The following is a 26,210-nucleotide window of genomic DNA, read 5'->3' on the forward strand; positions in this document are numbered from 1 at the left end:
CCTAACAGTAGGGGTCCATATTGATTTTAACTGCTAATTATGTCAGGGGTATGCCCCCGAGTTAGAATTTTAAATCTCATTCTGTTTAATCTGAAAGCACTTCCTGAACTCTGAGTTGTAATTTAAACAGAAAAGATTACAAACACTGGCAAAACAACAGATCTGAGTAGCTTATCCCACAAGAACTCATTAAGAACTTTTTCATCATCTTTTATGATGGCAGAGTCTGGCCTTGTATTTTGGACCAAGGAGTCACAAACTGCGATACTTAAGGCCAACCCAAGTGGAGTAAAGCGCCCAACAAACTTAGAATTAATAAATGATGATGGAACTATTCAGCCATTAAGATTGGATATTTCCCTTGTTTGTCAAGGGCATTTGAGTATAATTTAAGGAGTAAAGTAAAGAAGAATGAAGAGTAAACATGGAGGAATATAGTGAGTTCCTATCTGGTAAAATCCAGGACTCATTTTTCTCTGCAATAATGCCGCAAATCCCTGCCTTTGTTTTAAAGGATATAGAAGAAAACACTGATGGCAGCATTTTCTCAAAGCCAAGAATGATTCTTGGATCAATCTTATCATGTTCTTCATTTACATAAATTAAATTTGATAGTGGCTGAGATTTTTAAGAAATATTTTAGGTCATTATTGATCAGCTCAGCCACTAAAAGGACCCTGTTTAAAATAGGTTCCTGAAACATCATATGAATGTTTCATTTCCTTGGATGTTTAGATCCAAAACAGGGCTTAAAATATCTTATTGGTAGATAGTTATGAATTTTTGGCTGTTAAGGAGATGTAGAAGATTAGTTGAATTAACTCCTGCTTCACTCCATTCTGAACATGTTATAATGTTCCAGAACATTTCCAAATTTTAAAAAATGCTTCTTATTGAAAACAGAGTTCAGTAAGTTGATTCCAGGCGGTGAGGAGAATCTTTTACCTGTAAAATAAAACTTACATTCAGATACTCTTTCAACAAAGCCAAATAGTTTTCCATACAAGGAAATGTGTACTAGGTATGTTCATGTTGTGTCTTTAGTTTCAATACAATGAAACAGACTTAAACATTTTTTTGAACTACATTTGTCAAATATCCAGTTAAACTATTGCCTTGTCAATATTTCAGTCTGCAAGTATGTATCAATTAAATGTCTTAACATGCCCTGGGTTACAGAAAAACATGTTTTCTTGTTTAATTTTATGAAAACATCTACCACAGTGCCTTCATATGATAGGTGCCTATTAAACATTTTCTGGACTTCCATACCTGTTAAATTTGTTGACTACCCACTGAAAAATAAAAGGTCTTCAGAAATAAATTATTAAGCAAGACTTAGGCCTTTTAGGCAAGTGAAGATGAAGAAATGTTCAAATCATAATCTTAAAGTAAATACGTTATCTATCACTTACCCTTAGGCGCAATTGATATTTAGTTAGTATTGGATGTAAAATATCAACTATACCAGTTGGTGTATAACCACTGTTCTGAGTACCTACCTCTCTCTCTGCCCTCTGCATCCTGGACCTTCCTACAATCCAGTAATTAAAGAATTACAGCCTGGCACAGTAGGGGGTTTTCATGGCCTAGAGTCCGTTCTGACTGACAGATGTCTGGGATATACTGAGGTTAAGTATCTTGACTATCACCCTCTTCATTTACCAGGTGATGCTTAGGGAATGCAAATAAATTTGCTTAGGGAATGCAAATAAATTTCAATAGTAGCTGGATACAGATTTTATTAGCGTGCAAATTAGTTTTTGGGGGGACTGGGGGGAATAGAATTAGCATTTCCCAAGCTCATTTTCACTGAAATATTGTTAGTTTACTTGAAAAATGCTGGATTGGGCAGTTACACCTATTCTTTGGTGTAGGACTTTTCAGAGCCTTTAATATTTGACTTTACATTTTTAATCTCTAGGATTTAAAGATTACTTGACTATGAAACCCTTTTTTCTCCCATGGGACACCAATTAATGTCAACTGATATAATGTGTATTAAAACTCTAAATATTTAAGATAGCCCTTGCTGCTTCTTTTATATATATATATATATATATATATATATATATATATATATATATGTATGTATATAAATTAGCATTATTCACTCTCTTTGTTTTTTTGGGTTTTTTAAATTTATTTTTTTAATTTATTATATTTTGACTGCATTGGGTCTTCGTTGCTGTGCACGGGCTTTCTTTAGTTGTGGTGAGCGTGGGCTACTCTTCATTGCAGTGCACGGGCTTCTCATTGCGGTGGCTTCTCTTGTTGCGGAGCATGGGCTCTAGGTACACAGGCTTCAGTAGTTGTGGCTCGCGGGCTCTAGAGCGCAGGCCCAGTAGTTGTGGTGCAGGGGCTTAGTTGCTCCGCAGCATGAGGGATCTTCCTGGACCAGGGCTCGAACCCGTGTCCCCTGCACTGGCAGGCGGATTCTTAACCACTGCGCCACCAGGGAAGCCCAGCTCTTTTTGAATTATCAATTTTATGGCAAGGCAGAAGAAAAGTTAATGTTGATTAAGGCAAAGAAAAGTTAGAGTTGACTATTGTAGTCAGGGTAGGCTAGGTCAAGCCGTGGGAACACTCGATCCTCAAAGCCTAGTTGGTTTAACACAACAGTGGCTCACGCAAAGTCTGCTGTGGTTCGAGACACTGTCCTTCAAGTAGTGACCCAGTGATGTGGCTGCTTCCTTCTTACGTTGAGGAGCTGACGGAATGTTTGGTGAGACTTCCTGTCTCTGCTGAAACTGTACAGCAAAAATCAGTATTATGTAGTTTAGTATGTTGATTGTCCTTCATTTTAATTTTGGTAAATACATAAACAACAAGCTATGTGTTTTTACCTTGCTCCAAAAGTACTTTTCCCATTCTGCAAATTAGCCATGGGAAAGTATGAACTGGCTTTGCTTAGCTCATTCTTAGAGTGTCTATTCTTTTTACCATTACATGTTCAGGTTTTTAAATATTCAATTGATGCTGTAGACACACAAGAGTTGAGAGTCTGGTTATTAGATTTCTTGCTTTTTGGCATCTTGCTTACATATCAGTATTGTTCCTTTCAGTGTTACTTATTCTTTGTGGCTGGTTAATTTATGTGTAGATACTTAAAAAAGAACTCTACATTTTTTTCCTAAACATCACAAGTGCTTTCTCTTACCATGATTATTTTCTTTTTTGCATGAATCCCAATACCTTTATTCTGAATCACAAATTCCTGGGTGACTAAAATTCCTAGAGTTAAGATTAAATTGGGAAGGGGCTGACTACCAGAAAATAGGCTGACTACCAGAAAATAAACACCTGCTTTATTAATACAATAGCAACAGAAAGGGTTTCCAATTTTTAGAAGAAAAATAACATGAACCAGCACCACCTGGCGGGTGTTACAGATGAAATGCCCACACTTATTGTTCTGAGAGCCCACTACCACCCTGCAGATGTTTCATCAAGGACAACTACCATCAGAGCTGCTGCAAGAACGTGCTTCTCCCTGCAGCTAGCTTCACAGCTCCTCAAACAGAAGACTGAACTGATAGATCATTCCTGTTTTAGAAGCTTTTGGTGTACAGAACTTCTCGATGTGGATAACACAGTCTTGCTTCTTGAACTTAAGGAACGCCATGAACCAATCTATCCATTTTTCTGTGATACAGTCTGCCAGAGTGCTCTGCGAAGAATCTTTTTTTTCCATTCCTACCATGGCTGGGTGAGAGGAGAGGAAAGGGTGGAAAGGTGCCAGTGTACTAATAGGCAATTCTGGTGATGCTGTGTGCTCCATTTCCTTTCTGTAGGCATCTCTTTTGGCAGCTGCAGCAGCTTGATGGGGGGAGGAAGAGGCAGCCCTCCAATCACCTCTTCTTGAAGCCCTATTTTTTGCATTCATAGAAGAGATCTGTCTTAGAGCTCCCAAAACTGACAATCTTTGGGCAACCATCTCTGTCTTTCTCCTGGATGGTGCACTCCTTACAAAAATAGGCATCTGAAACTCCGGGGCCTCCACGGATCACACAGTGTCCCTGGTAAGAGCCATAGTTACATTCATCACACATGCACACCAGGGTGCAGGGACACACATAGGAGTCACAGATCAAACACTTGCCATCACATCTTTCACACAGTCTTCCAATGGCAACACGAGCCTGCTTGAGGCAAAAGATCAAGTCCTGGTGATGTTTAGCCATAGCTCCCTCTATGCCACCCATGATTATTCTCTAAAAGACAGTCGCCAAGTGAGAAATCTTCCCTGATTTTGTCACAGCTGACAGTCTCTGTTGAAGAAAGATTCTCGTCTTTGTTATCAAGGGAATAGTGCAAAGGATATGAACACCGATAGAACTTCATAAGAGGAGCTGAACTTGGTATCCTGTGAGGCCTAGTCTAAATCCATGGTTACTAATTTTTCAGTTTTGTGAGTAGCACATTCACTCACAGTTCTTCACATGTTAATAAAGCCTCCAGTATTACCTCCTGCCTCTCCCTGCGTGTGAACACTTTGTTGGAAGGAAAGGAGCTAACCTTAAGCTGGTGTAGACCGAGGCTGAGGGGTGCTGTGGTGAGGGAAGGGAAGAGCCCTTTCTACCCATTACTTAAATATTTTTCAGAAATGATTTGGACTTAACATGGTATGCTAATATAGTTTTACTTCATGATGCTATAGAGGAGGAAAAATCTTTTCCTTCTACTCTTCTAAGTTCTTGGCTGGGGCCCCTATAACAAGACAGATTAACAAGAAAAAAGCATACAAATGTATTTAATATAACTTTTACATGACACAAGAGCCTTAATAAGGAAACAAAGACTTGAAGAAGCAATTAAGCCAGAGCGTTTTCACGCTAGGTTTGATGAAGAGTGGAAAGTCGTGGAAAAATGCGATAGGATAACAGAGTATGAGCTAAGGGTAGTACACGGGAAAAGAGCAAGGCCTGTTCGGATTCCTTTCAACATCCTTCCACCTTGGAAATAAGGATGTTCCTTTCCTCCCTGCATAGGGAGGGCCCCTCTCCCATAAGGGTTTTGTGACCTACTTCAGGGGAAGTTCAGAAAGTCCTTCCTGAATGTGACATTTCTTAAATTTTTTTCAGTTTATGCCAAGGTGCCATATCTTGGGGTAGGTTATCCTGAACACCATCAATGTTGTGAATAAACATCCAGGAAACTCATTAGCTTCAAATGTACTTGATACTTTCCTTCTTGGGTTTCCTTACTCATCCTTCCCAAGTTCTCCCAGCAGGTATGGCCTTCTCCAATTTAAGAAATTCATAATGAATAAGTAGCAGATATAGTAAGCCGCAAATGGTAATATTTTCTCCCAGCCTTGTGAATTCAATGCTTTGAGAACATAATTTTCCCTACAAAAAAGTTGGAGATGGGATTTAGAGTCTTTAGCCTCTTGTATCTTTAAAATTAGAGATTTAAAAAAATTTAAATTAAATTAAAAAGCAATATATTTTCATTGTAAAAATATTAGAAATGACAGATAAAGAGAATAAGGAAAAAATGCATCCTTAACTGCCACCACTCTCCTACACAAAAATAATTACTATCATCATATCTGTGAATATTTTTATGACCTTTTCTCTATAGGTATAAATATACCTATATAAATAATTTCTCAAGGTTGCAGTAATAGTATAGACACAATTCCATGTTTTCTTTTGCATTTACATTTTATAAACTCTTTTCCATGTTTTTTACATAATCTTCATAGTTATTATTTTAGTGACTAGCACCATTATTTGAAATTGAGTTATTGTTAGAAGAAATGGATTCTTTGAGAAACGTGTCCCCTTCTATCCTTTTAGTTTGAGCAAGGTTCTGGAGTATATAGGACATTTTCCTCTCCGCCTTGGGCATGTGCTCACCCATTTCCTTATTCCCCTTTAACTTAATACTAGAAATATTTTTTCAATCAGGCATATGAATAATATTAGAAATTTATTTGGAAAGAAATAGTAAATGAAAGAAGTATTCTCTGAGGAGTATCTTTTTGGATAGGGTTGAAGACAGGGTTTTTCATTTTATCTGCCATTGGCTTCCAAATGAAAATAGAAGGAATGGCAGCTGTATTTTCACTACAGAATTGTGCATATATGTGTGTCTGAGGAACTTTATGAAGTAGCTTAGAAAATGATCATCAGTGCCTTGAATAGATTCATCACAACGTGTGTACTTATTTAAGCATATTCTTGGGTACTGTGCATTCACATGGCCTGATTTGTAATATATGCCATTTTTTCCCCTGAGTTTGCATATCAGAGATGATGCCTTTTTTTTCTTCCAGTACTGCTGCTTCTGCCTCTACCTGGGATTATGCAGATTCTGGTTTAAACCTCTTTATTCTTTTCTGCAAGTGCACAGCATGATGGGCTTCATTTCCGAGAGTAAATGATAATGGATTTCAGCTTTCACCAGTGACATTTGGAAACTACAAGTCTTTAATAATATGTGTGCCACACAATGAAAATGGTCACCCTGTTCCAAGGATGTGAAAATGTAAATAAAATAGCAGTGCTGTAAACATGTAGAGGCTAAATCTTAAAATGAAGGTGGGGGTCCTAATTATTTTAATGGAACCAATTTTATGATTTTTCAAGTGGGATGTAAAGGACAATCTTATCTATAGTGGGTACTTGGGATAATCAAGGGAAAGCTCTTAGAAAGGGTTTAATTTATTCTGTCAGATATTCAAGGCTATAAAACATTTCAACAAATCAAAGCCATCATTTGAGAAATAATAAAGATTAAAAGCCAACATCAGATACCACAAACTTGGGTCCTTCCTGCCCTTTAATCTGAGTACCAGTTTTATATTAAATAAAGCGTGCTTATCATCGATTAGCATTTATTTCTGTCTCACTGGGTATACAGGGCTTTTTGATGGTCCGGATGTAAAGGGACCCAATTTCTTGTCTAAAACAACTGAGTGTCTATCTTTTGTTGATAAACACAATGTGTGAAGGTCGTAAAGAGAGAGTTTTGATAAATTTGTCAGATCTGGGCTTCATGGCTGCATCTGCAGAGGGAGGAGAGGCAAGGGTATCTGAAAAGAGCAGGGGTATTTCTCTAAAGAGCAATGACCTTGAGAGATAAGATTACTGAAACCTCAAATCCCAGTTTTGGGTCTTGAGGTGAAGTAACCTTTGCCTCATTCCTGAATTTCCATTTTCCTTATTCCCATTTACTGCTAGCAGAGACTGGGAATCAGTTTCCTACCTTTACGAAAACCCAATTTATTGGGCTTCTCACTCCCATGCTACCTCTTCTGTAAGAGAAAGAGGAGGCTTTTCTGCTCCAAATGCCTGGGGAGGACCTTTCTTCATTTCCTATTCCTGAATCATCTGGGCCTTTGCACTTGAGTATTGACTGGTGGCAGTGACACCTCCACCTTGGTGTAATATGTCTTTCAAGCGAGAAGCCTTTCCTGGTCAATACTGAATCAATTTGCTCTGGCAGTCTAATTGAATGCCTCCCTCAGACAAATGGGTCACTGGGGGAAAGGGTAAAACCTTGATATGCAGATCTCAGTCGAAGCCCCAGAGAAGGCCGTTTTAAAAATACATATTCCTCTTGAGAAGCAGCCTATGTAACGAAAACAGTGCTAGTTATTTGCACAGCAAAATGGACATAAATCAATGTGTTTACATCTTTCTTTTTGTTGGACTACTATCTTACTTTAACTTGATCCCTGGAGAGAGAGTGAGACGGACAGACAGACAGACAGAAACAGAAAGAAGAGAGAGACCAAAGCTCTAGCATGACCCCTAGGATGAGAAACTTCTTGCCTTAAAATTTGGGGTATGTTGATCTCTTTTTTAGAATTCACACCATTTCCATATAGCAAATTACATTGATGTTTAAATTGTTTGATATCCTTAATATTAATAAAATACAGCTTTTTCCTAAGATGACTGTGTTTTTTTCTCAGTGTTCCTTTGGGGGTTTATAAGAAGAAGGGGGCAGGTGAGTGCCCAGCATTGTGTTAGCTTGTTTCTAAAAACTTTCTTAGTCCTTACTCCAGCCCTATGAGAAGAGTAATCCCTGATTTACAGAGAAGGAAACTCACTCAGAGAGCTTGGTAACTTGCCCAAGGTCATTTAGTTACTTGTCAGTATGAACCGAACTATGGTATCTCCAAGGCCAGTGCTTCTTTTCCCATAGGGTTGGATTTTGACTCACTTTTTAAAAATAATATCTTGGGGACCATTGTTACCTTATTCATCTTTTTACCTACATGGTGTGAAAATGTATACATACTTTGTATGTTAGTTTCCTATTGCTGCTGTAACTAATTGCCAAAAACTTAGTGGCTTTAAACAAAACAAAATTGTCATTTTTCAGTTCTGGAGGTCAGAGTCCAAAAATGGATCTTACTGGGCTAAAATCAAGGTGCTGACAGGCTTGCGATCCTATCTGGAGGCTGTAAGGGAGAATGTGCTTTCTCACCTTTTCCAGCTTCTAGAAGCTGCCCTCACTTCTTGGCTCATGGCCCCTTCCTTCCTCTTCAAAGCCAGCAATGGCCGGTTGAGTCTTTCTCACGTTGTATCAGTCTGACTTCTGCTTTTGTCATTGCTGTGATTACGTTGGGTCCAAGCGGATAATCCAGGATAATCTTCACAGCTCAAGGTCAACTGACTAACAACCTTAATGCCATCAGCACCCTTAATTCCCCCTTGCTATGTAGCCTGACATAGTCATAGTCAGGGGAGTAGAACATGGATGTCTTTGGGGGACCATTATTCTGCCCACCGTATGTTATGAAATCTTTTAACAGAATAACACAGTAGTGAGAGATCCAGGATTTGAAGTCAGATTGCCTAAGTTCAAGTCCTAGCCCACTGCTTTCTCACTGTGTGGTCTGGGGCAAATCAATTACATTCTCTGTGCCTTGGCATTCTCATCTATCAAACGGGAATAACAATTTGTGGTAGAGATTGAGATAATGTATACAGAATGTTCAGCATTACTAGCACATGGCATACAGTAGATGTCCAATAATTCTTGGCCGTTATTGTTTATGAAACAGTACATGGGTGCATGGTACATTGTGCTGCACAAAATGTTTCACAGATATTATTTTGTTAGATTTTCCACTGCTCTGGCACTTACTGTTAATACATTTGTAGTTTATTGTGAAGTTATTTTTAATCCATGTTGAAATTGTAAAAAAATATGGCTTAAAATTAAAGGGAATTTAGGGGGAAATCCACTTTTTAAAACTTCATTTTAGTTTCTTAATACTTTAAGTCTTTACCTACACACATTCTATAGTTATTTATGAGCTTCTAGAAAGTAGAGACAGTGTTTTTGTTCATTCTCTAGGCACTGGCTTGAACATAATTAGCATGTAATGAATGCAGATAAATGCCTGAAGGGAATCCAAAGAGGCTGAAATGGCCAGAGGTGAGGGCATAGGCTGGGAAGTGCTGAGGCTTTTGCATTCTCTCCCTTTTTTTGCTGCATTGAAAGTCCCCCTAGTGGGTCCCTTGACCTTGATGTGTTTAAACTTTTCAACTCATTGAGGACATAGCAACTTATTAAGAGCTGCCTTGATCAATTAATTGAATTTGGCTTTAGCCATGTGCAGGTAACAGAAAACTGGTCTCAAATTGGCTAAAACAATGAGGCATTTATCAGCTCACGTAACTGAGAACTCACAGAGGTAGGTCAGGCTTCAGGTCAGGCTGGAGCCAGTGGTTCATTGAGTCCATCATTTTGTCTCTTCCTTCCTCTTCTCTGTTTTCCTTATGCCTTCTGTGGTTTGCCACAAGATGGCTGCTAGCAGCTTCTGGCGGCTCTGTGCTTCCTTGCTTACGTCCTGCAGGGGTAGACAGCACAACTTTCAGTAGCAGTCACAAGAGAGCAAAGAACTATGTTTCTTAGAAACCTCCTCCAAGAAGGAGTTCTCCATATCTCATTGGCTGGGGTGGAATCTCACCTTCTTGTGACATCCCTGAAGCAATCACAGTGGCCAAGGCAGAGCAATGTGTTGATCAGTTTATACCAATTAGAGGTCACCAAGAACCACTGTGTGTGTGTGTGTGTGTGTGTTCAGCTTTTTCCTAAAAAGTTGCCCGATGAAATATAGGATAGAAAAAGTACTCAAGCTGCATGGGGGAGAGGAGGGTTCTGAGCGGCCACACCTAGCAAAAATGGAAACAGCCCCGCACGTCTGAGGGTGTAAAAGAGGAAATTCTTCTCCTAGGTAGTGAAATCTGGCTGAGTTGGGGTCCTAGTCTCTTATACCATTATAAGCAGGTCTCTTGAGTCATCCTTCTTGCTCATCATCTTGTTGATTTACGGAGCATTTCCTAAAGCTTTTGAGTTTTCCTGTTAGAGTGTAAGTGCTTCATTATTCATTTGCAAGGATTTATCCGACAGCTACTCATGAGAGCTGCTCTTCGAAGCACTGGGGAATTCAGAAGTGAACAAAACATAGCCCCAAACTTTAAGGATCTTACCACCAATAGGAGAATAGAGCCCCCAAGCTTCAGGATCCTTGGTTAGTTTCAAGGGTAAAAACTTGTTAGAGTCTCAGTCTGACTGTAATTGGGTCAAGAAAGCTACTTGTACAGGAGCATGAAGAACCCACTCACTTATCTCAAAGGGAGCGATTTAGGGAAGGACTCAAGTGTTGTGGATGAAAGGTGAACAGTCAGTAACAGAGACAGACGCAGTTTAAACCTCTCATACTAAAGTCATAAACATAGGGTGGCCGGGAGCGGGACGGGGTGATTGAGACTGGCATGCAGAGAGAGGTGGAAGCCTGAAATGCCTTCCATGGGGGCCTGGTGTGAACTGAACTGAAAGTGGTTTGAAACCGTGCAGTTACATCACAGTTCATGACCTCTATTGGGAGGTCCTAGAGAGGAACCTAGGCTCGAATCTGTCAGTTAAAATCCTATTTTCTCTCCGAGAAGAAGGCCCTCTGGGTCATTCTGTGAGCTTCCACTGATGATGAACTTCACATTTTAACTGCTTTCTCTCTAAGTAACTACCTCCCTACGGTGGAAGGTGTGGATCCCTTGGTGTATACAAAACTTACTTTAAGCAATGAATCGACTTCCTGTAGGTCAGTTCAGGAAAGCCCACAGGGCAGGGTCTAGCTGGGGGCAAGGACTAGGGTTTAATCAGGTTGCTTAGACTGTATCCACTCAAGTGGTTGCCATTTTTGTAATATTTGAGTGCTAGAAGAACAGAGGAAGCCTAAATATATGGAAATACATTTATTAAATTTAACACATTACATTTCAAAGAAAAATCAGATGACCCACATGAATGGTATTTTTAGTAGTTATTATACATATGACAGTTAGTCATAGTGGAATTTTTTTGCCATTTATTCTAATTAGTATTATTTTGACATAGCCAGACCAGTTTTGGGTGTTCTCTTTGCTTTGTTAGTTTTCCAATATCCATAAATAGCATTAACGTTTGTTGGGATCCTTGAAGGGAGCCCATTAAATAAAACCCTTTGTCCTGCCTGAGTGCTAAGAAAAGTAAGAATTAAGACAACAGAGTAAGATAGATGAGAGCTCATCTTTAGTTACTCATAAAGGCTCAGTTGGAGGATAGATTTAATCCTACTTTCCCACCTGGTTATGGGCTGTGCCGAACCATGGCCGAGTCTCTGTGGGTGGGGCAGGGATGGAGGAGAAGGGATGTCAGGGCATGACTTGGGGCTACCCTGGAGGAACACAAGGGAACCAAGAGGTATAAAGGAAGAGCTGAACTGAGCATGTCCAGTTTATTCCTTCAAATTTATCAATCAGATAGGTTACTCCCAGAGAGATCATGGGAGTTACACTGAATGAGTTCCCTTCATCAGGAGTAGAGAAGAAGTATTCCCTTTAACTTTGTAAACAGTTTTTCTAGATGTTTTGTATAGTTTAATCCTCTCTTTATATACTGACTCAACCATACTGTCATCCAAAGACAAGATCTTGGATTTAAAACAGCCATAGTATTTCCTTTATCCTCTGTCATCCTTTCTTCTACCCCATTTCTCCTCCTCTTACACTAAATCTGGCCCCGGAGCTCAGGCTTCTCGAGGTCCTCTTCTATATTTATTTAAATTATGTATATTAAATCCCATACTTAATCCCATTCAGGAGGTTCATAGCCTGTCATGTGCCAGTCATTTTATATATGTTATCCCATTTAATCCACAACAAACCTGGGGAATAGGATTTATTCTCATTTCTAGATGCAGAAACTATCTCTCAGAGAGGGTAATTCATCCAAGGTTAAAGAGATAGTAAGTAGTGAAAACAGCATTCATGTCCCTTCACTCCAAAGCCTGAGTCCCTTCACTCCAAAGCCAAGCACTTTGTTCTAGTCTTGGCAGTAGTGAAGAATGGGCATGAGTGTGAGATGAAATGCATCTGCATGAAATGAGCAAGGTCACATGGGTCTTTGGTAGAGGTGGGTACAGGAAAGAGCATAGTTGGACATGGAGCTCTCTGAAAAGGTGGAAGGGAGGTGAGAGAAAAGTAATTTGCATTTTTAATATAGGCATCTGTCCTCCTAACCCTACTCTATGTGGAGAGAAGTTAGAAGCTGGGCAGGCTACAGAGTTAACTTTTCTAACTTTCCTGTATGCCGTAGGACTTGGACTTGGGAAAGTCTTGATTGGGCTTTGGGTGGCAGCCCTGGGGCAGTGATGTTCAGGTGTGTCAACAGTTGAGTTCAGTAGTTTTTTGACCTACTTTTCTTAGACAAGGATCTGTTTTCCACTGCTGGCTTCCAAAGGCCTCTTCTCTCCTAGGACACCTCTTCCCTACCCTCCTCCCTTTCCTCAGGCCAGGAAGCTGGCGGGAGAGGAGTGCGTTGCAGCCTGCAGTGCTAAGAACTCTTACGGTCCACGGTTAATAGGGCTTCTCTGTTGTTGACGGAGGAGAGAGAAAAGAAAGTGTGTATTCTATTTTTCTTTCTTGGAGAGTGGATAACTGTGCCCTTGCGTGACTGTTTTTGAGGACCTATGGTTTCCTGACCATCTTTGTCTCTGGAACAGAATGTTTTCCTTTACTTTCTTCTGGGTTGATAATGCCATAAACCTTGTCTTACTTTTTTCTCTGGGAGTGCTGTGTGTGCCACACCGCCCCTGTCACCACTAAACTAAATATTAAGACAATCAGTCATTCAGATCCCATCTGCCTATAGTAGTGCACTAGGAATAGTCACCAGGTTGACTGTAGCATGTGAACAGAATTTGCTTTTTGATTCAACAGAAACTTTCAAGTGTTATAGCTCAGGGATAATGTGCTGGTATATTTATAGTAACTAGTTTTCTTCTTTCCCACTTACGTGGATACCTGATTAGAATAATAAACATCTCACCCAGAATTATGGGCAAGATCCTAAGCTTGTAGTGTGACAATGACTAAATACTTGGCTGAGACTTATGAAATCCAGCGGTAATTTACTGGGCTGTTGTATGCTATGGGCCTGAGTTACGTCATGAAATTCTTAATTACAGAGGGGTGGCAAAAGGAGATTTTAGAACATTATTGATAGTGTTTCTGAAATACTTAGGATTTCCCAAAGCAGGATCTTATTGCTTGAACTCTGGTCCATTTGTACTTCTATGGTCCATTGGCCTTTGTAGATTTATTCATTTTTCCTGTTTATACTAAAAAGTAAAATAAATAAAATAAAACACTAAAAATCCATTTTCTTCATTTCCACACTGCCCAAAGAGACTACACAGTAAGTACTCTAGGAAACTTATCTTGATTTTAAATTCTATCAGTAAACATGAGAAAGAAAAAAAAAACCATTTTTGATTGATTTCTTTCATTCTGCATCCATCTCCTTTACAAACAAACTGGAAACTCTGACAAGATTCTATTCCACTGATTGTTTTTCTTGGTTGGGGTGATGAGGGAGTCCATTAGTCATTTCTTTAAAATTGTATCTTTGAGATATCTGTGTTGTTCATGAAGTACTTATGAGTTTTGTCCTTGAACTGATTCCCAAGCAGGAACTCACTCACAGACTTCAGTAGAAGTATGTAACCCACATGTCCTTGAGTTTGGCAGGACCACTGGAAAAGTGTTCACATGTTACGTACAATATATCTTTTATAAGGCACCTTAGTGCCGTGTCATAGATTGAAATGGGCAAGGTGATTCCGGTCAAGAACATATAGATTGTTGCTAGCTGGGGCTGGAGACGTTTGGTATATGTTTAGCTTGAAGTTTCCCTATCACCAAAGAATAGTTTGACTCAGTTTTCTTTGTATAACTGCAAAGATGAGAAAAAGTTGGGGGGAAATTCTTTAACTTTCCAGGCAGTCCCCTTATCATCTTTCCTGTTAAGAATAGCTCATATTTCTTGAGAGCTAACTATGTGCTAGCCCTTGCACTAAATGCGTGGGTACACTGGTAAATGTTAAACAATCAGCTCTCAATAAAAAAAAAAAAAAGTTCTAATTTGTAGCATCTGCCAGTTTCTGTGGTGTGAATACTCCCACCACGACCAGTGCCAGGCCATATGTGTGATGTCACTGAAGGGAGACGTGGGAAGAGATGCTGCCCAAAGGCTCTTGTGAGCTAAAAGGAGTCAAGTCCAGCACACCCCCGGCTAAATGTTTTATAAAACATGCTAACTCTCACAACAAGTCTATGATTTGGGTACTGTAACAGCCTCGTTTCAAAGTTGAGAACACTGAAGCCCTGAGAGGTGAATTAACTTACCCACGTTACAAAGCTAGCATGTAGGGCAGCTAGGATCTGCACACAGCAGTATGGCTCCAGAACCTGTGCTCTTAACCACAGTGCCTTGTCACCTGCAGTCTTTGTGGTGGTTTCGCCTTCAGTTCAGGAATTTCGTGGAAGTACTGTTTAGGAATATGAGGTGGCTGAGTGTGAAACCTATAAAGTAGAAAATATTTGTATTAATCTATACATTCATACCTGTGTAAGTTCATCTCTGAAAAATTACTTTAGGTAGTGGTTATGAGGGGGCATCATTTGGGGGCTAGTTAGTGCTCACATGGGGAAAAGCCTCTAAAAGTAAGTAAAAACCATCTCAAGACAGAGCGTGTGAGTAGAAAGGTGGAGGATGGGGAGACCCTGTGGATGGATGGTGACGACAGGAGGTAAGGTTCTGTGAGCAGAGACAGACAGCCCAGGCTCCTGGCTGTGAGTCAAATGCCACCAAACTGGAACAGCTTCATGGAGCGCTTCTACCTGGATTTCCTAGAGGAATGCTTCTGCTTGTCTGCTCACCTGCCAGTGAGCTTCAGAGAGCAGCTTGAACTCAACATACCGTAAGTGAGGGTGTCTCCATTATCTGAGCCATGAACTCTAAGAAAAGCTAATATGTTCCCTTAGTAACCCCTCTTTGGCTCCTTGATGTTGCAGTTTTCTTCTATGGGTGTAGTTGTGTATGTAGGATTTTTTTTTTTTTTTTAAAGGAGCCTGAAAGAAAACACTCTTTCTGTGCTCACAAGACTTCTGACACCAGATAGTTGTTTTTTTTCCCCCGCACCATGCAGTTCTCCAATTTTCAGCAGACACCAACTGGGTATCCTACGGTTTCACTCAATTTTGACACTAACTGCCCGGAATTAGCTAAAGACAGGCTAAGGACTCAGTCCCACAAGACTGAGTCCCCCACTTCGGTTGCGACTAACTGGCTGTAAATTGGGGGCTCCCACAACCCCCTCCTCAGGTCTGATAGTTTGCTAGAGCAGCTCATGGAACTCAGGAAAGTGTTTTACTTATTATTACTGGCTTATTATTAAGGATACAGCTCATGAGCAGCCAAATGCATAGATGGTTGGGCAAGGTGTGGGGTGAGGGTACATGGAGCTTCTACAGCCCCTTTGGATGCACCACCCTCCCTGCACCTGTATGTGTCCACAGACCTGGCAGCACTCCAGACTCCTGCCTTTAGAGTTTTTATGTAGGTGCATTATGAAGGCATGACTGATTAAATCATTGGCCATTGATGATTAACTCAATCTTCAGTCTCTCTTTCCTCCCTGAAGGTTGGGGGGGTGGAGCTGAAAATTCCAACCCTTGAATCTCCTTGTTGGTTCCTGTTGGTTCCATCCTCCAAGAGTCACCTCATTAGCAGAAACTCAGGTACGGCTGAAAAGAGCTTGTTACGAATAACAAAATACACTCCTCTCAGTGCTATCACTCAGGACATTCCAAGGGTTTTCGGAGGTCTGTGCCAGGAATGGGAGATGAAGACCAAGCAGTGTTTCTTATTATATCACAACATCACAGAGCCTTTTCTCTGATTTAGGCAAAAGGGTCTGTAAAAAAGAAAATTATTACCAATCATAATTACTGTTTTTGACATTCAAAGTCCATACAATCACGCTGGTAAAATCCAGATGTCCCTCAAGGGAAGTTGTTTCCTGGTCACCTCTGGCTTCTAGTTCTGTTTGTAAATCAGCTACTCACTGTTTCACATGTGCTGTCCCACTCTTGCCTGAACTCTAGTTTTCTTCCATTTTCTTGGTTTTCTGTTTCTCAATTTTTCTTTACTGGCTCAGCTACTCTTAAAAGTTCTCCTATTTCATTATGTGGTTTTCTCTACCTACCCCCTTCAAAGTCAGCTCCAGGCCTCTCTCTGCAAACTAAAGACCCATTAGTATACTCTGAAAAGCTTGGGCCTTTCTTCCTTCTCTAGTCATCTTTAATAGAGAAGAAACAGGGCAGAATAGATCCCCACTGGTATGAAATATGCACCCATGTATCCCCCCACCCCCTACCCTCCAACCCCCTGAGTAGAACTGGCTCGCTCACTTTGGTTCTCATAACATTTAATTTGATTTTCCGTTTTCACATGGAACAAATATAATTCTAGAATTTGCTCAAATGCAGTTTGGCTGTAGAATAAGTAGTCACGATATGGCAGATAAAATCATTGCTTAGTGTGACTGTCTAACTACACAATCTGTTCTGTCCCTCAGGGGCTCAGTCTTATTTGTGTTTTCTTATCTCAATATTGGTTTTATACTTTAAATCAATCCATTAGCATAAAGGTAGCTTTGCTAGAATATAGATTATAGAATTGTCTGGCAAGAAGCAGTGTGTCCAGGTATGTTTGGAGGGTGGGTTCCTTTTGTGAACAGGCCTAAGCCAACTTGGATATGCTTTGGGGTAGATATCAGTAGCCCCTGCTAGTTAGAAGGACATGATGATTAGCCACCTCTCCCCTCCAACACACACAGACTCTTGATGCCAGGTTATAATGAATTATACTGAATTCTTCCCCACATGAAGGTGTTTATTAGCAAGCACAGTCATACAAATTGTTCTGCAGGTAGATGAAGCTCCAGTTCTATCCTTTTTGGTCACCTGAAAGGTTTACCTTTCTTACCTTTTGCAAGAAAGATTTACCTGAGGCAAGTGTGGCACTATTGCAGTGTCAGGATTCAGTGAACTGTGGGGAAACCAAAAGTCCTCTGGCTGGGCACAGGATGTTTAGAGATTAGGCAGCAACTACAGGACTTATTATATTACTATATTACTATATTGTTTTCATGTGTATCTAGGTGTGTGTCCCAAATCATCTGTTCTGAATAATTCTAATTTCACCAATGGTAACCCATTTCTAGCACCTGTTTTGCTAATTAACAAGCCATTAATTTCACCAGTGAAAACGCTTTTCAATACTTGTTAAGCCAGTTGTCAAAACCTCTGGTGTTGATCAGCGATAAGAATAGCTGAAGGGGGCTTCCCTGGTTGGCGCAGTGGTTGAGAATCTGCCTGCTAATGCGGGGGACGCGGGTTCGAGCCCTGGTCTGGGAAGATCCCACATGCCACGGAGCAACTGGGCCCGTGAGCCACAACTACTGAGCCTGCGCGTCTGGAGCCTGTGCTCCGCAACAAGAGAGGCCGCGATGGTGAGAGGCCCGCGCACCGCGATGAAGAGTGGCCCCCGCTCGCCGCAACTAGAGAAAGCCCTCGCACAGAAACGAAGACCCAGCGCAGCCAAAAATAAATAAATAAATAAAATTAAAAAAAAAATAAAAAGAATAGCTGAGGGCTTGTAGAAGTTGCCTCTGATTCAATGATGGCTGACTACCCCTGGAGTATGAGTTTCTAATTAGGGCAACTGTAGTTAGACTGTAGTTTAAACTAACGGTGATACAATACCATGCTGTAAACAAATAGGAGTTGTAAGGGGAATATCTCTTGTCCCAAGATGTTCAAGTATTTTGAATGTTCTTTCTAATCACTGGGCATCCGTACTCCTCCCTTCCAAAGAATGTCTCCTAGACTACAGAGAAAAGTGACCACTTTCCTTTCGCAGTGGTGCAAACAAAGAAGAGCAGAGTGCACTGTTGTAAACAGACATGAATGGAGACAGTCTGGTTTGATAGAAATACATTTGCAGCCATTGTAATGGATGAAATTGTAGAACTTTCTAAAGGGATAGGTATCTACTTTTCTGGCATGTAAACTTGGTCTCCTTAAAGTATGTAGTAAAAGAAATACTAGAAAAATGCAGAAAATAAATCCCCAGAAACCTCGATGTGGTTCCTTGTTTCTCATTTTTTTGTGGTAAATATTGCTCACAATTTGCAGACCAAATAAATGTATAGCAACTTGAAACTCTGACGACCATTAAGTCTGTTTTTTTCTTGGTAATTTTGTGTGCCAGTTCAGACAAACTGATGGCTTGTCCCATTAAGGAGAAAAAGACAAATAAAGGGAATAGACGATAAACCTTCCTAACCAACCTGAAAAATAAAATATACGTGGAAACTAGGGTTCTTAATTAGCCAAGGGCCATGAAAAACAAGTTTATGAAAGGCCACTTGAAAATTAGGATTGCAAACATATCTGAATTTTTGCATTGTTCAAGGTAGATAGCAAATTAATTTCCCTAGTTAGGATCTCTAACAACTCAATGATAAAAAACCTTATGTCAAGTTCTTTGGGAGGATTTGGATATGAGTTAATGATTTTGTTGATACTCGTGTCCTAGAGAACAGGGTTCAAATTATGATGTATGTTATTATAAAGACAGATGTGAATGAATGGGTTACTATCAATCATGGTGGTCTGCTTATTCTTGGAATAATTCTACACTTTGTAGATGCCACATCTTTGAATATATTTCCTCTAGCCTGTACTGTTTTATTCTTGTTCTCACCCTGACCTCTCCAATCTGAACTATATAATTTTTATTGTGCTAAGTTTAGGATTTCTTCGACAATAGGATAGTGAAGCCAGGGAGGAGACTTGGATTTGGATCTGTATCAATTCTGAGTCTTTGAAGTAGGGTCAGAGGGACAGATCCAACTGCAAGTGCTGGGAAGTAGGTAAGTGTGGTAAGTTAAACATGGTACCGAGTGAGGAGGGTAATGAAAAGATAATAGTCTGTGAAACAGGGTTAGGAAGGATACAGCCCTTGTACCCACCAGCCCTACCCTTCCATGCCAAGAACAGCTATCACTAGTTGATCATGACGTCCTGTTTTCTGGAACCTAGACGAGGCCTTGGACTTCTTTCCAACAAAGTGTTCTAGGCAGCTAGTACACTGGAATGAATTGATATTTGTGGTCTAATTGGATGACCCATGTGGGGCATAAGAAACTACAGAGCAGGAAATATCTGAAGCAGCAGGCAAACAGGCCATAGGCATTTTTGGAGCAGGCTCCTGTCACTAAGTGGCTTGGAATGCCAGTCCTTTGGAGAGTGACAAGCAAAAGCAAGGCATGGAGCCCTCAATTCTTAAGGGTCTGGGATGTGGGCAGGTAACCAAGCTGGGGAACAGGACAGAGTTCTTGAACTAGTGGAGCCAAGGGCTCAAGAAGAAAGAAAAGTCCTGTTATCGGGACCGGGGAGCAACACTGAAGCTGGTTGACTGCAAGGAGAGCTTGGTGCTATTCCCTGGAGTAATGGGAGAGAAAGGGGAGAGAGAAAAAAACCGTCTTCACTGGGTGCCTGCTGTGTGCCAGGGACCGTTTGGTCCTTTACAGACCTGATCTGATTTCACAGGCAGCTTCTGTAATCCCTTCTGCCTAAGAGTAGATTTATTCCTGGGCTGGATCCAGGCCAAGCTGCAGAGCCTCGTGCCAGGCCAGAGCCATCACTTGCCACCTACACTCATTACTTGTCTTTTGAAACCCCCAGCTGGATTTTAAGCACTTGAAGGAATGCTTCTTTGTATTCTCCTCAGTGTCCTACTTGCTTTAGGCATTCGGTAAATATTTGTTAAATGATTGCTGTATCCTGGTACATGCGACATCTGCATTAGAAGAAACCTATTTCTGGGGATTGTGTCTCTGAGACCAAATCCTGATTGTCCTTGCACCACTATCTTATGAAGTCATTGAATGAGCAGGTAACAACAGGAAGAAGTAAAGTCCAGATCTAAATATGTCATAAGTGATTGGACAGAATCCACCCAACGGACGCTCTCCACGCTAACCTTCTATGTAAGGAAGTGTCTGGGCTGAAAACTACAAAAGTCATGAAAGGAAACAGTATAGAATTCTTACCGCCTCTCTAAGCTGGGACTTCACGAGTCCCAGGATATGTCCTCCACACCCCCTCTTAACCTCAGTGTATCTTTTGTGTTGTCTGAAATTCCCATAGTGCTTACTTGCATCTTTGAGTCAAATCCACGAGAGTATATGTTAAAATACAGTCAACGTCTGAAGATTTAAATTAAACCAGTATCAGTTCTCTGTTTTGCAAAATCAAGATTTTATTACTCTTTCTGTTAGGGCTGTCAGGTGTGGCAAAATTATTTGAGAGGATACTTGTGTCTAAATTAAAAATAACCCTAAAAGACAGGCCCAGTCACCATTCCTCAATCTGGACCATCTCCCTTTAGGTATCCATGGTGGGTACTGAGACATGCAGGTGAAATAACAGGGGCTTTGGTCTTAGTTGGTAGTTTTAGTTTGCCATTTACTTATTTGGGCAAGGTAATTAACCTCTCTGATTCTTTTTTTTTTTTTTTTTAAACATTTGCTTAATCTTTCAAACTTCCTAAGCTGCTGTTTCTTTTCTTTTCTTTTTTTTTTTTTAATTTATTTATTTATTTATGGCTGTGTTGGGTCTTCGTTTCTGTGCGAGGGCTTTCTCTAGTTGTGGCGAGCGGGGGCCACTCTTCATCGCGGTGCGCGGGCCTCTCACTATCGCGGCCTCTCTTGTTGCGGAGCACAGGCTCCAGACGCGCAGGCTCAGTGGTTGTGGCTCACGGGCCCAGTTGCTCCGCGGCATGTGGGATCTTCCCAGACCAGGGCTCGAACCCGCGTCCCCTGCATTAGCAGGCAGATTCTCAACCACTGCGCCACCAGGGAAGCCCAACCTCTCTGATTCTTGTTTTTTTTGTCTCTAAAATGAGGATAACAATGCCTGCATGCACAATTTTTATAAGGATTTAAGAGAATGATACAAACTGTGCATGTAGTGGATGTCCAATAAAATGTGGGTGTTATTACTAAACTTTTGATTGGTTTTTGGCAATTAGGAGATGAACCCCTTCTCATCTGTTTTGATTCTTTTCTGACTTTTCCTTTATCCAAAAACCAAATCAACAAACAAAATACAAAGTCATTGTGATACATTTTTTGTTCTCTTTATTAATTGGATATGGAAGTATTTGTCATTTATTCTTTTATCTCTCAGGCAACATGTACCATAATGTATGTGCAAATGCAAACATTTACCTATATGCTTATAGTTAGAGCATTTTATACAAACCATTAGGGAATTCACAGTAGAAAGACAAGGGCAAGATGTGTCTTTGATCTACGGATGCTGCTGAAAGAAGCAAATGTGAATCCCAAAATGCAAATGCTGAGGATGTCTCCCTACCACACCCCCATCTCTGCCATGTTCTTCCTTTAAAATTACAGTTTTGAGTATTTGTTCTAGCTTTCAGCCATCTTTCAGTCCTAAGTGATCTTCTTATTTAGGAGCTGTCTCTCATATCTCTTAGGCAACCATGACAAATCAGAGTGAGACATACTAAGGCAATTCTAACCCAACAGCATCTTGGTACATCATTTTCACTTAAAGAAGAATACAAACTCATGATAAAAGAGAGCCTGCTATGTTGTATGTATATGTGTGTGGCCCTAGTCACTATAGAACTGTTTAATATTCTGCAAAAATATTTTTACAAGCTTAGTTTCAGTTACTATAATCATGACAATAAATTTTCACGCCCTGGCACCTATTAAATTAGCAACCAAGTTCTTTTCTTGAGCTATTATTCAAATGGATTCAGTTTGCATTCAAATTAATCTCAAGATCATAGAAATTAACAATGGGAAAAGTACATTAAATCACCTAGTCTATTTCTTTGCTAGGGGAGAATTGATCTTTACATCATAATCTCTAGTGCTTTGTCCAGTCTGTTTTAAATGTCTTGAATAAGCGTTATTCTGATTCTGGGTGGTCATCTCATCAAATTCCAGGGGAAATTCTTTTTCACAGCCTGCTAGAATATATATGGATTTTCCGATGCTGTGCAATTTGCCGGTGTTCAGAGCCGCCAGGAATCAGGCAATGAATTTTTCAGAGGAGTATGTGTGTGCATGTGTGCAGGTATGTGTATGTGTGTGTGTATGTGTGTGTGTGTGCGTGCGCATATTGAAGGGGGTTGGGTAGGCCATGTGAGGGGGAGAGAAAGACAAAAAGAGGACATCCTGAGAAGGATGGTACGTTTGATTATATTTGAGATTTGACAGTTGTTTGTTTTCATTTTGTAATATCCTGAGCGGCTTGGGGAATTCAAGGGAGAAGTAGATATAATCACAAAGCCAAGAGAGAGGCAATGCAATTTGAGTAGTAATTGTGAAGTTTTTATGAGGTCAAATATCTACAAGCCAAATAAAAAAATCTTTACCTTAAGGGTATATTTTATTAATCTTACATAGGGATAGTTTAAGTTATAGGCTGTAAAGCAGAAAGAGTGTAGGCATTCTAATGTTAGCTATTTTTCTGTCTTTATAATTCAGTTGTAGCATTCCAGTTAGACAAATAGGAAGGTAGATAGATAGACAGACAGACAGACAGACAGATAGGTGGAATAAGTTTCTATATTCACCATCCAGCTCAAGAAACAGAACATTAGTACAATGAACGCTTTCTTTTTTTTAATTGAACTATAGTTGATTTATAGTGTTGTGTTAATTACTGCTGTACAGCAGAGTGATTCAGTTATACATATATATATATATATATACATTCTTTTTTTATATTCTTTTCCATTATGGTTTATCATAGGATATTGAATATAGTTCTCTGTGCTGTACAGTAGGACCTTGTTGTTCATCCATTCTATACATAAAAGCTTACATCTGCTAACCCCATCCTCCCACTGCATCCCTCCCCCAACCCCCTCCCCCTTGGCAACCACCAGTCTGTTCTCTATGTCTGTGATTCTGTTTCTGCTTCATAGATAGGTTCATATGTGTCATATTTTAGATTCCACATATAAGTGATAGCGTATGGTACTTGTCTCTCTCTTTCTGACTTACTTCACTTAGTATGATAATCTCTAGGTCCATCCACGTTGCTGCAAATGGCATTGTTTCCTTCTTTTTTATGACTGAGTAGTATTCCACAGTGAACCCTTTCTTGACTGCTGTTGTATTGAACTCAAATGTTCTCTGTTTTCTTATTTACAAAGTGAGATAAACAGAAGGTATGAATCAAATCAATTCATAAATGTTAGGGTGCAACAAAAATAAAACACGTTTTATGATCTTATTACAACATGTGTGTTATTCAAATTTAACAAGTCTAATAGAAGACAGGGAAGGAGTTGGTGCCCCAGAACTGACGTGAAAAGCATAAGGCTCTCTTCCTTAAGAATCTCATGGAATCTAAGGATCAGAAAGCACTTTAAATTCATTCATTCATTCATTCATTCATTCTGTTGTGCTGCTTGAATTCCCACTTTAGCATCCAGAACCAGTAGTCGTTCAACTCCTGCTTGAATATCTTCTGTGATGAAAAAATCATTAGTACTCAAGGCTTCAGTAATAATGGTTTGAAGGTTCTTATTTCCAGTGAGACCCAAACTCTGCCTGCCCAACCCTTTTATCCATGAGTCTAACAGTTAAGGGCTGGACAGAACTAATCTAATTGCTTATAATAGCTCTTCACACATTTGAACACAGTTGTCATTGCCTCTCCCTCAACCCTCTAGGTGCTCCCACCCCCAGTTCGTTAAGCTAATCCACTCTCTCCCAGACAAGGTCACTCCTTCTGCTTGGCTTGCACCCGTCTTAAGTGGTGGCTCCAGGCAAACCCATTCTTCACCGTTTTCCTGAAATACATTCCTTCAGTGCCTGAGACGTAACAAGGGCTTAATATATAATTGCTAAATGGATAAGCTTAGTCTAGCCAATCATGAAGCATATTTATGTATACTGTAAACCTTAGTCTAGAAAAACTCATTTTCTTTAGTACCTCCCATATCATTCTCTTTCCAAGTCTCAGTCCTCAGAAAAGATGAAAATACAACCTTTGCTTCCAAATTCTTCAGTCTCTCAGTAACGGATCCATCCTTTCTGATAAGCCAAAAACACAGCAAGTGTTATTTCAAGCCTTCCTGTCCGCCACCTACTCTTTGAAGAAAGGAAAACAGTTTGCGTTGAACATATACAGAATTCCCTCAATGGCCAGCTAACATGTACTGGGTCTGAGCTGTGCCCACACTACAGAGCCCTCATATGACCTCTAGAGGACGTGGCATAGATTTTACAGCAATGGCTGGTGTTACTCAGGTTGCTGCTGGCATCAGGGAGGTCTTTGTGCAAAGCAGTAAAAGGGGCCCCTCTGGTGCCTCAGAGAAAAGTCCCCACCCCAGTCTTCCGGCAGCCCCACTTCCTTCTCCATCAGGCACCTTGTGGGCTCAACTCTCAGACAAGCCAGTAAACCAGATGACTGATAATAGAAAAAGCTCTTGGAAACATTTGTTGGTTAAAGGGTGATGTTATGAAAAGAAACAGACCAAATGCTAACAATTACTTTAAGGGGAATGAACCACACGAATTCCTTTAGGTTTAGCCACGCCTGCAAACCCAGTCCACTTTGCTCAGATGTGTGCATTTTTACACAGAAAAGTGTTAACAGAGCCCTGAAGGATGGGGAAGGCTTGTAACCTGAAAGGGGACCTGCTATGGATCCTGATGCTATTGAGCCCACTGACTACAGGATCACTGCTTTTTTTTTTTTTTTAATAAATTTATTTATTCATTTATTTAATTTTGGCTGCGTTGTGTCTTTGTTGCTGCACGCGGGCTTTCTCTAGTTGCGCCCAGCTGGGGCTACTCTTCATTGCGGTGTGCGGGCTTCTCATTGCGGTGGCTTCTCTTGTTGTGGAGCACGGGCTCTAGGCGCGTGGGCTCAGTAGTTGTGGCGCGTGGGCTCAGTAGTTGTGGCGCACGGGCTTAGTTGCTCTGCGGCATGTGGGATCTTCCCGGACCAGGGCTCGAACCCACGTCCCCTGCACTGGCAGGTGGATTCTTAACCACTGCGCCACCAGGGAAGTCCAGATCACTAGCTTTTGCTGTTCAGTTAAGTGTTGCTGCACAGACAGGATGTGGAGATGTAACTACCCCAGCAGGTTGCCTGCTGCTTGATGGTCCCGAGACTCAAGCCCACATATTTGTCTGGTGATGAAAAGCTGAGCTGATAAGGAAGTGGAGAGTGCTGGGAGAAAGCATGAGCACATCCCTTGTAGGGAGGCCAAACGTTAGATCAATCATGTCTTCCAGCCACTGCAGTGACTGGGGGGAATGAAATGTTAATTTCTTTCTTTCTTTTTTTTTAAACTTTGGGTTTATTTATTTATTTATTTATTTATTTATTTATGGCTGTGTTGGGTCTTCGTTTCTGTGCGAGGGCTTTCTCTAGTTGCGGCAAGCGGGGGCCACTCTTCATCGCGGTGCGCGGGCCTCTCACTATCGCGGCCTCTCTTGCTCTTGTTGCGGAGCACAGGCTCCAGACGCGCAGGCTCAGTAATTGTGGCTCATGGGCCTAGTTGCTCCGCGGCATGTGGGATCTTCCCAGACCAGGGCTCGAACCCGTGTCCCCTGCATTGGCAGGCAGATTCTCAACCACTGCGCCACCAGGGAAGCCCGAAATGTTAATTTATGGTCACCACCATCAGCAGCCTGGAAGTGAGTTCTATAATCTGTCTGATTCTCAGGCCCACGTAGCTGCCGCTCTCTAACCTTTGGGCTCCAGTCAGGGGCAAACCCTTCCACT

At 40.8% G+C, this 26,210-nt stretch overlaps 1 protein-coding gene and 1 pseudogene across 2 annotated transcripts in view; one reads left to right on the forward strand and one right to left on the reverse strand.

Annotated features, from left to right (window-relative positions):
* The window catches only part of RASGEF1B (RasGEF domain family member 1B), a 555,837-nt gene that overhangs the window by 36,016 nt on the left and 493,611 nt on the right, over positions 1-26,210 (forward strand). The window lies entirely within an intron of this gene.
* Positions 1,690-24,101, reverse strand: LOC309627473 (PHD finger-like domain-containing protein 5A pseudogene; annotated as a pseudogene). The gene has a single exon. The product of its transcript is annotated as a PHD finger-like domain-containing protein 5A pseudogene (transcript).

This window comes from Balaenoptera borealis (assembly GCF_965194805.1).
Source record: "Balaenoptera borealis genome assembly, chromosome: 4".
NCBI classification, from domain to species: Eukaryota; Metazoa; Chordata; class Mammalia; order Artiodactyla; family Balaenopteridae; genus Balaenoptera; species Balaenoptera borealis.